The sequence below is a fragment of the Narcine bancroftii genome, chromosome 7, assembly GCF_036971445.1.
Source record: "Narcine bancroftii isolate sNarBan1 chromosome 7, sNarBan1.hap1, whole genome shotgun sequence".
Classification (NCBI taxonomy): domain Eukaryota; kingdom Metazoa; phylum Chordata; class Chondrichthyes; order Torpediniformes; family Narcinidae; genus Narcine; species Narcine bancroftii.
In genome coordinates, this window is record NC_091475.1 from 200,488,104 (window position 1) to 200,498,981 (window position 10,878).

Below are 10,878 nucleotides of genomic sequence, written 5' to 3' on the forward strand. Positions count from 1 at the left end.
TGTAAATAACCGTATATTTTTTGACTTTTTTTCTGAACCCATGTTCTCTGTCTTCATTCACAGACCCTAAATTCTACAGGAAGGGGTGAATGCAGTTAACTGGAATTCATGGTAGAGTGTTGTGCTAATGGCTGGCCCTGCCTCCCAACTCTGCTCCCATCTCCTCACATATATCCTTGGTTTCCCACCTAAACCCAGAACCCTTCTGAAGACTTCTGTGAGACCCTACCCATAGTTATAAGCTAATAAAAGCGTTTGTTCTCCTTCCAGTCATGAGAGGTTTTATTTGCAGTAAAGCAAGCGGCTCCTACATGTTTTAAACAGCCTATTTGTCAGCCACAAACGAGCCTGCAGCTGACGTGGACTTTTACCCCCTCCATAAATCTTCGTCCGCGAAGCCAAGCCAAAGAAGAAGATTTAATGAGCCAATAATGTTTGTAAGTAAAATTATGCAACCCTGGGCTCGATGCCCAAGATAGTTATGCCTATGCTCGGCAACGACCACGCGGAGCTGGAGACTCCGGGAGAGCAACGGATCAGTGCAGGGCACCAAGAACAGGAAGAACCATACCCCCCCCCCCACTCCATTGAGAAGGAGAAACAGAGGGGATGACCCCACAGGGTGGTGACCACAGCATCAGACCAGTGAGGGGCTCAGCGGCGGAGAGACCCAGACAGGCTGCAGGCGGTCAGGGAACTTATGGGCTGCTGGAGACTGGCTCATGGGAAGTAGGAATCAGACCTGGGATTCAAGAGGGTGCTGAGGGCAAGGAAAACCTCGGCCATTGAAGGCTTTCTGATCGTGTCGGAGCTTTGGATTTGGAGCACGGGTTGCTGATGGACTGAACGGAAGTCTGTGTGGTTGTAGAAACTGTGGGAGCGCTTGAGGCAAATCCACAGGCACTCGGTGACTCTGTAGGGCCGCTCTTTTGCTTTATTTTACTGTAAGTGGCGCCAGGCAACATCAATGGTTAGTCTTTGCCTTATGGTAGGCAGAATGCAATTTTATGTAATATTACTTGTTCTGTACTATTACATATCAATAAGTCTTGAAGCTTGACCCTTGAGTATCAGTCACCTCAAATCACCCTTCCTTTTACTTACTTGAGCCACAGACCATTTTTTGCTCATTAACTTGTGGGCTGGGTGTGGTGGCAGCTTTCTGACATGAGGAAGTGTGCATCTTATCACACGTTTTGTCTCCACACCCACATTTGCCATTGTTGCCTCTCCTTGGAAGACTCCCCCAAATGGAAATGGTGATATCTGACCTCCCTCCCACTGTTCCCTCTTGCATCCTACACTCTATCAGCAGATGGAGCCACCAGTTCACTGACAAGTTTTGGCTCTCCCTACCTGTGGGCATTCTCTTTCCCATCATCATTTCACGAGCAAGACCGATTCCTCTGATCTGAGATCGCATTCCTGGGCTAACCTTATTGAATGGTGCCTTCTATATCTTTGCATTGTTAAAAATAGACAGAGTGTAGGGCATTGAGTACAGGAGCAGAGATATCATGTTACAACTGTGACAATAGACAATAGACAATGGACAATAGGAGCTGGAGTAGGCCCTTCGGCCCGTCGAGCCAGCACTGCCATTTTACAGATCATGGCTGATCACTACCATCAGTACCCCTTTCCAGCCTTATCCCCATAACCCTTAACTCCTTTGCCCACTAGAGTCTTATCTAACTCTCTTTTGAACATAATCAGCGAATCTGGCTCTACCACCCTCTGTGACAGAGCATTCCACAGATTCACACTTCTCTGGGTAAAAAACTGTTTTCTCATCTCCGTCCTAAAGGGCCTACCCTGCATTCTTAAACTATGCCCTCTAGTCCTCGTCTCCCCCATCATTGGGAACAAGTAATCCGACTTCACCCTGTCTATCCCCCTGATGATTTTGTATACCTCAATCATGTCCCCCCTCATCCTTCTAAACTCCATCGGATACAAGTCCAGTTTTTCTAGCCTTTCAGCATATGTCAACCCCGCCATCCCTGGAACTGTAAATCTGCGCTGCACACCCTCTATAGCTAGTATGTCCTTCCTCAAAATTGGAGACCAGAACTGGACGCAATACTCACCAGGGCCCTGTACAACTGCAGAAGGGCGTCTCTGTTCCTATACTCCAATCCCCTCTTTATGAAAGCCAACATGCTATTAGCCTTCTTCACAGCTTTCTGAACCTGCATGCTAGTCTTCAGTGACTGGTGAACAAGTACTCCCAGAACCATTTGCTCCTCCCCACTCCCTACCTTGTCTCCATTTAAATAATACTCAGCTTTCCTATTATTGCCCCCAAAATGGATAACCTCACATTTGCTTACATTGAACGTCATCTTCCAAATTTTTGAGACCATTCAAATTCAAGTTTATTAACCTGATAAAACAGCATTCTCTGGTCCTCAGTGTAACAGCATGCAAACAAACAACCAGACACGTCAGACAAGCGATGCACACGGATTTGTCTATGTACATAAATAACTATTCATTAATAAATAGTAGACCCTCGGAGGGTTTGTTGGAGCAATTTATTTCAGTCATTCAGCAGTCTCACTGCCCGTGAGGAGATGTTGTTTCTCAGCCTGGTGGTTCAGAGTCTGATACTCCTGTACCTCTATACTCCAGTTTCAGGAAGAGCTGCTACACCTCAACCATCAGGATCATCAGGAACAAACTCAATCAGAGACTCATTTAAGGACTCTTGTGCACTTCATTGATTTTCTTTTTGTTCTCTCTGCATTTCACAGTCAATTTGTTTACATTTATTATATGTTTACAGCTCTTTGTTTCTTTACATGTTTACACTGGGTACAGTTTTTTTTTGCACAACCAGTTAGTGGGAATTCTGCAGCACGCGCAGGAAAATGTAATCTCAGGGTTGTATGTGATGTCGCATAAGCATTCTCACAATAAATTGGAATAATCCTTGATTCCCTTCCTTAAATATTCCCACTGACTTGGCCTCCACAGCTGTCCACAGCAATAAATCCACAAGTTCCACAAATTCACCAAGGAATTCCTCCTCATCTCTGTTCCAAAGTGACATTTTTGTACTCTGAGGCTACGCTGTCTGGTCCCACACTCCACTACCATAGCAATCATCCTCTACACATCCTCTCTATCCAGGCATTTCAGTAATTGATAGGTTTCAATAAGATTCCCCCCCTCCCCCCACTCCACCATTATTCTTCTAAACTCCATCGAGTACAATCCCAGAGCTATCAAACGCTCCTCATATGAAAACCCTTTTACTCTTTTGGACCCTCTCCAATGCCAACACATCCTTCCTGAGATATGAGGCCCACAACTGCTCACAATAACCTGTCCAGAGTATTTGAAAAGTTTTACAGAAGCCACAGGATACCCATCAGTAAAGAGGGTGCTGAAAGGCAGAGTGATAGAGGGACAGGATGAGACCACTTAGTCCTTTAAACAATTTCCCTGATTCAACTGATTTGCAGCTTATCATTATCTTGGATTGTGCCCCTTCATTTCATTGATCAATGTGAACATACAGAACATTGAACATGACAGCACAGTACAGACCCTTTGATCCTTGATGTTGTGCTGACCTATATATTCCTTAAAAAATGTTCTAAACACTCCCTACCCTACAAGTCTCTATTCTTCTTCCATCCATGTGCCTCTCTAAGAGTGTCTTAAATGCATCTAATGTTCCAGCCTCCACCACCATGCCTGACAAGGCATTCCAGGCACCCTCAACTCTCTGCAAAACAAACTTAACCCTGATGTCTCCACTAAATTTCCCTCCCTTCATTTTGTATCTATGCCCTTTGGTGTTTGCTATTTCTGCCCTGGGAACAAAGGAGATGGCTGTCCAGCCTATCTATGCTTCTCATGATCTTGTAGACCTCCATTAGTCTCCTCTCATCCCTCTTCACTCCAAAGAGGAAAGTCCCAGCTGTGCTAACCTTGCCTCATGAGACTTGTTTTCTAGTGATAAATCTCCTCTGCACCTGCTCCACATCCTTCCTATAATGAGGTGACCAAATTGAACACAGTCCTGTAAGTGTGGTCTCACCAGAGATTTGTAGAGTTCCAACATGACATCTTGACTCTTGAACTCAATCCCCTTATTTATGAAGCCCAGCATCCCATAGGCCTTCTGTGGTGGAACACAGCAGTGCAGGATGTGACCTCAATACACTGTACAGGCTGGCCCGCCTCTGATCCTGTAACTGGTGGAGCATGCTTTTAATGCCCCAATCCCAAGTGCATGAGCCCCCTTCTGGAACTCCTAAAATCTCAAAGCCTTGAAAAGGTGCCTGGGGTTCTTCTCGTACTATGCCCAATGGGGTCCCCAATAATGTGGACTAGGCCCACCCCCCTGGTCGAAACCACCACATTTCCCCCATCGGCAGAGTCCCAGAAGGCCTTCGAGGGCATTAAGGATGAGAATGCCAAGGCGGCAATGCATACCAGTGATGAATCCCTCCCTTTCCAAATGGAAAACTAATGCCTTTGATTTTGGCCTAGCTGCCACGCTGAACCAAGCAGGCAGGCCCCTCCAGGCACCCGAACCTAGCCACTCGGCCATCAAGAAGAAGGCACAGGCTATAGTGGAGGCTGTGCACCTCAGGAGGCACTATTTGACAGGCAGACACTCAATTCCTCACTTGTCAGGAAGGCGCAACAGCGACTGCACTTCCTAAGAAGACTGAAGCGGGCAAGATACCATCCATCATTTTGTCAACCTTCTTACAGGAGTTTTATCAAGAACGTCCTGGCCAGCTGCATAACAGTGTGGTGTGGTTGCTACAGAAAAATAGATTGGAGATCAAGCCACAGGACCGTAAGAGTGGCAGAGAGGATCACTGGATCGATATGATCTTCCTGCGTCATTGTTTGAAGGGGGGGGAGAGAAATTATTGAGGACCCCTTCACCCTACATACAGCATCTTTCAGCTGCCCCTGTCGGGGAAGAGACACAGGAGGATCAGAACCAGCATTTTGGCCCACAAGTCCGTGCCACCCAATTTAAACTACGCCTCTAGTATGTTTTAAACGGTGGGAGGAAACCAGAGCCCCAGTGAAAACACACGCAGACACGTAGAAAACATATAAACGCCTTACAGATGGTGCGTGATTCAGACCGCTGTAAAGATATTGCGCTTTCCGCCACCCCACTTGTCCATGCACACCAAGTTAGTCCCACTTGCCTGCATTTGGCCCATATCCCTCTCAACCTTTCCTGTCCATGTACCTGTTTAAATGTTACAATTGTTCCCACTTCTACCCCTCCCTCTGGCAGCTCACTCCATGCACCTGCCACCCTCGGTGAAGAAGATGCCCTTCAAAGTGACTGTAAAGTGGCTTCTTGAATTCGTTTAGTTCCTGGAGCTCTTGCCTTTGCTCTTGCCTTTGCTCTTGCCTTTGCTCTTGCCTTTGCTCTTGTCTTTGCTCTTGCAGGAGAGGAAATATCACTTCTATTCCACCTTCCTGACCTTCCTGGTCCTTATATGATTGGGGAAAATGCTCAGTGCTTCACAGAGAGAGAGAGGAAAAAAAAACTCCACAACATCTCATCTTTGTTGGGTTGCATCATGCCGAGAGAGCACCACAACTAACCCTGCTGTCTCCTATCACCTGAGTCACAACTCTTCTCACTGCCACTCTCAGTCAGAAGGTACAGAAGACCCGCACCTTCTCCTTCAAGAGCACTTACTTCCCAATGACTATCTTGAACCTCAGTTTCCATTTGGAATGAAGTCTGAAATCTCACACCTTATTTTCCGTCTGGGCACTCTCCAGCCAGATAGCATTAACATTGACTTTTCTGCTTTCTACCAAACCTTTTCTTTCTCCCTCCTTCTTTCCTGTCTTTGAAGTTCTCCTTCCCTTTCCCTTCACAAATCCTCCCCTTCATTGCTGCTGCCTCTCCCTTCTTTCTCCACCCATCATCTCCTGCCTTTGCCAGCCCCCACCACCTATTCTTTTGTTCAGACGCTTGCTAGCATTTCCTCATTCCTTGATGAAGGGCTTAAGCCTGAAATATTGGTTATGTATTGTTACGGAGCCCAGAGGACCCCAAAAACCAGCAGAAATGGATATGCACCATCACACAGGGTTTTATATTTGAACAAGAAAACAGAATTAAACTCTAACTTATTACTTAACCTACCTACTTAACCTACCTAACTACTCAATCCTCCCTCTAACACAAAGTGCAGGTGTGTGTAATGTAAAGTTCTTTGGATCACAGACCAATCCCACTGGTTGCAGGCCATTCTTGTACTGTGCACAGAAGTTAGCATTAACAAAGTTCACCAGTATTTTTGCTTAACAGGCAAATGGTTACCACTCAGGAGGGCTCTTGCTGGTTTTCAGAGAGAGATTCCTCTTCCAGGACATCCACAACTAATTCCTTCTCAATCAGTCATGCTGACGAAACTTGCCCTCTTCAGGGTTCTCCAGATGATCCTCTTTCTTTCAGGTCACCTTTCACGCCACCTGGCAGCCTTCCAAAGTTTGCCAGGTTTGTCCTTCTGGAAATGATTTCTGTCTCCTCTCTCTCTCTGTTTTACACCCTCCCTCTCTGAGAGCAAAACAGTTCTCTTCTGCCTGCAAAGATCATATGCTCTCCCAGGCAAGTTGATGCCCATACTTTGTTGCATCCATCAAAACGTACTCTGCAAAAGTAACTGAAAATATTCTGTGTTTTAAAATATGTGTGTGCAAGCTGCTCTAATAATTCCTCCCAAACCACCTCTAAATACTCTGTCACAGTATCTTTACCTTTGCTACATAATGGTCACTGTTTGACCTGCTAAAGGTCACTGTTTGACCTGCTGAGCTTCTCCAGCATTTTGTGTTTTTACTTCAACCACGGGGTCTACAGATTTTCATGATTTACTATCACCTTGTTGCTCTAATCAGACACCACCAATGGACTGTTGCACTAGGTTAACTGTGAATATTCATTATCTTGTAGCAGCCCGCGCACAGAGATGCAAACTGGCCCACAAAATGGCCGGTGAACGTGACGACTGCACAGACCTGGGGGTGTTACCATCTGTGGTCCCAGGTGACCTCCGAAACGGTGGGAAGATGAGGAACTCTGCCAGGAAAGCCAGCTAATCTGAGGTCGGTGCTCCGATGACACGGGCCCCTGATGTCAGCGCCAGGGGCCCATCTAAGCAGAGCTGCAATGCAATAAAGCAGTCTTCGATTTCAACTTCTCTTTTTCCTTCCACCCTCATTGTTGTATGTACACTACAATCTACCTATTTTAGTGTATTTATTGGGTTTTTTTGTAATTCAATGAACTATTTAGAATGAGATTGATTTTTAGTTGTTTTTGTATCTATTCAGCTGCTGTTAAGCAAGAATTTCAGTGCATTATGTGCATTGTACAATGCATATGATAATAAACTCTATCAATAAAGAGAGAAACTCTTACATTTAAAAAATAGCTCCTGGGACTCACGTCTGTGGGTATTGTGACAGAGTATATAGAGTATATAGAGATGTTTTTGGGAGATAAATTGGGAAAAGTTTGTTAGAGTACTAATGGATTGTTGTTTACCAAAGACAACAGATGAAAGAGCATGCCGGAACCACTGCTGTCTGGAAGAGAGCTTGCTGTTCTAAGAGGGTCATGTGGTTTTGCAAGCAGAGAGAGTCAGAGAGAAACAGACACACACACACACACGCACACACAGACACACAGACACACACACACACACACACACACACACACACACACACACACACATACACACACACACACAGATCACTTGTACAGTGTTACAGCCAGCAGAAGTAGCTGGGACTGGAACAGGACAAGCTGGCAAGACGGCCTTGTGGTTCATGCAAGCGGAGAGGACTGGCTGTCTAATGTTTCACTTGGAATAAGAGAAACAAAATGTAACTCTGTGGTGACCTGAAAGAAAGAGGTTATCATCTGGAGAACCTTGATAGGGCAAGTTTCGTCAGCAAGACACTGAGGTGACTGATGGAAGTACATCAGTTGTGGATGTCCTGGAAAAACAAATCTCTCCTTGAAAACCGACAAGAACCTTCCTGAGTGGTAACCATTTACCTTTTGAGCACCAAAGCCCGGTGAACATTATACATGTTAAATGCTGTGCACAGTACAAGAATTGCCTTGGAGGAATGAGAAGTGAGATTGGACTGTGAACCAAAGAACTTTTCTGAACTTCCACACACATTACATACATGTGCACTTAGAATTAGAAGGGGGTTAAGTTAGGTTAAGTAAGTTAGTGATAAGCTAAAGTTTGATTCTATTTTCATGTTTAAAGATAATTAAAAGGAACTTTTGTTTAAGTAACTATTTGTCTTGGTGAATATCTATTGCTGCTGGGTTTTGGGGTCCTCTGGGCTCGTAACAGTGTCGGCAGACTACATGTGGAAATTCAAGTCTATTCCATTGGAAAAAAAATTACTTACAATTTGAGACATACTTACAGATATGGAGCCCATATAGACATAAGGCAGGTACTGTGGGCTAATTTTGTCTCTTCCACTCAGTGATTTCCATGACCTCACCAGATGATGTAGATAGCTCCTTGGTGGTTAAGTTTTTAGTGTTCTATGGCCTATTATAGTACAATCCAATAGTCTTTTTCTTTCTTTTTTCTTTTTTTTCAATATGTTATTGCATAATATTTAACATGTGTAAGAAATGATTGCTTTTTATTTTGGGGTTGGTGTTACGGAGGGTTTTAGTTTTAAGGGGGGGTGGTGTAACATTTTTTGTAGACAGAATTAATTGGTACTAAACCTTTTTCTTTCCACTCACATACCACTTTAAGTAATCCCTATGCTACCAGTGTTCTGTGATTAGTAAGGGATTGCTTAAGGTGGCATGTGGGTGGAAAGAAAAAGTATGAAAACCACTGTTTTAATCGTACCTAATTGACTCGTTATGTGCACGGTTTCAATACTCCAAAGGAAAAGGGCCATTGACGATTTTTCCCAAGCAATATATTTCAGTAACAATTGGGTCTAGAGCTGTGCTTCTCAATCTGCCCTTCCCACTCATGTCCCACCTTAAGCAATCCCTTACTAACCGCAGAGCACCGATGGCATAGGGATTGCTTAAAGTGGGATGTGTGTGGGAAAAGAAAGGCTGAGGACCATTGGTTTATATACTACATGTGTGAAAACTCTAAATTAAAATATTCAAACAAAAAGCTCCTGGATAGGTTCTCGAAGAGGCAAGAGCCCATAGGATTCTAGACCGAGGCCTAAGAAGTAGAATTGGTGTAACGTTGGTGAAATTGGAGACGATTGGCTGAAAGACTTCCTTCCATGTCAACAATTTAAAAAAAAATAGATATTACTTTTCACTGGAACAGTGAAACCAGAAGAGAGCTTTGACATCATGCATTTAGCACATATCACAAGGGATCAATTTTCATTCTGCATTATTCAGAAGAAGAAATCAGGTGGTCATGACTAAATAGCCCACAATGGTGGTTGAACCAACCAAAATATTTATACAGACAACCTAATCCAGATAGAGAATTGGATATTTTTTTTCTCTTAGAAAATGGAACATAATCCAATGTAGTCTATAATATGCACATTACATCAGTAGTAAAGGTTCACAGACATTTATTAACATACAATTAGCAAAACTCTGCTCAGGCAGTGTAAAGTAAAAGAGGCTTCTGCACCCCATAACTTTCCATTTTACATTGAGTTGTGCTTTCTGCTTCCCTGTAACAATAAAGCAATTACAGAAACAGCTGACCAAGGAGTAAATCAAATAGCACATGCCAGGACTAATCCATTAAAGATGTTTCAACTCTTACAAAGCACAAAAATAAAATGGTACACTTTTAATCAAGACAAGAAAAAAATGTCATCTGTTCCAAAGAGCGCATTAGTTGGGGCCAGCAAATAACTCATTTCAGGAAACATTTATTTCCAGTTTGATTTTCAAGGGGCCTTTCTTTAATATAACATTTCACCTGATGTAAAGTTTATAACTGCAAAAATGGCTGGAAGATGAACAGGTTTGTGGTGGGGAAAGGGCGGATTATGGATTGGATTGTAATATGCCGGTAGCAACCCTGTAACGATAGAACAAATGGCCAGCCATAACTATTCAATGATTGCGCAGTGCTGTTCTCTGCCACGTGTTGATTTTCACAGGGCACTTGGGATGACCAGTAACGTTCGAAGCCCAGATCAGCGAACAACTAGGGAGCTTCATTTTTAGCCTCCAAGTGTGGCCAAGTGCTTTTCCATAGACACGCAAAAAATGAGCAGGAATAGGCCATTCATCTCATCTGTTGAACACAGTTGTGGATGATCATCCACTCCAGTCTCCTGTTCCCACATTCCCCCCTACCCCTACATCTCCCCCCCCCCCATACCTTTTGATCCTTTTTGGCAAGAAAGAGGAGCAGGACTCATCCATCTGGCCCATCAAACCTGCTTTGCCATTCAATAAGATCATGGTTGATCTGGCCAGAGATTCACCTCCACTGACCCACCTGTTCCCCATAACCCTTAATCCCTTTCCTATTCATAAATCTACCTAACTCTCTTAATGTAGTCAGTGAAGCAGACTCTATTATGTTTTTGGGCAGAGAATTTCACAGATCCTCTACTCTCAGGGAGAAGCAGTTCCTCGTCATCTCTGTCAGAAATGGCAGCGCTGCCTCTGGTGCAGACCTGAAGGGAATGAGGAGCAGAGATACAATGGGCCAGTGGGGTCCAACTGCCCAGTCAACTGCCATCCACTCCACACAGGCTTTGAACGGTCCGTTAAAGGAGCTGACAGTAGTTTTATTTAAAATCCTGCAACCCCGGGATCTGCGCCCAAGATGGCGGCACCACTGATCGACAGTAGCCACACGGGGTGGCGGACTC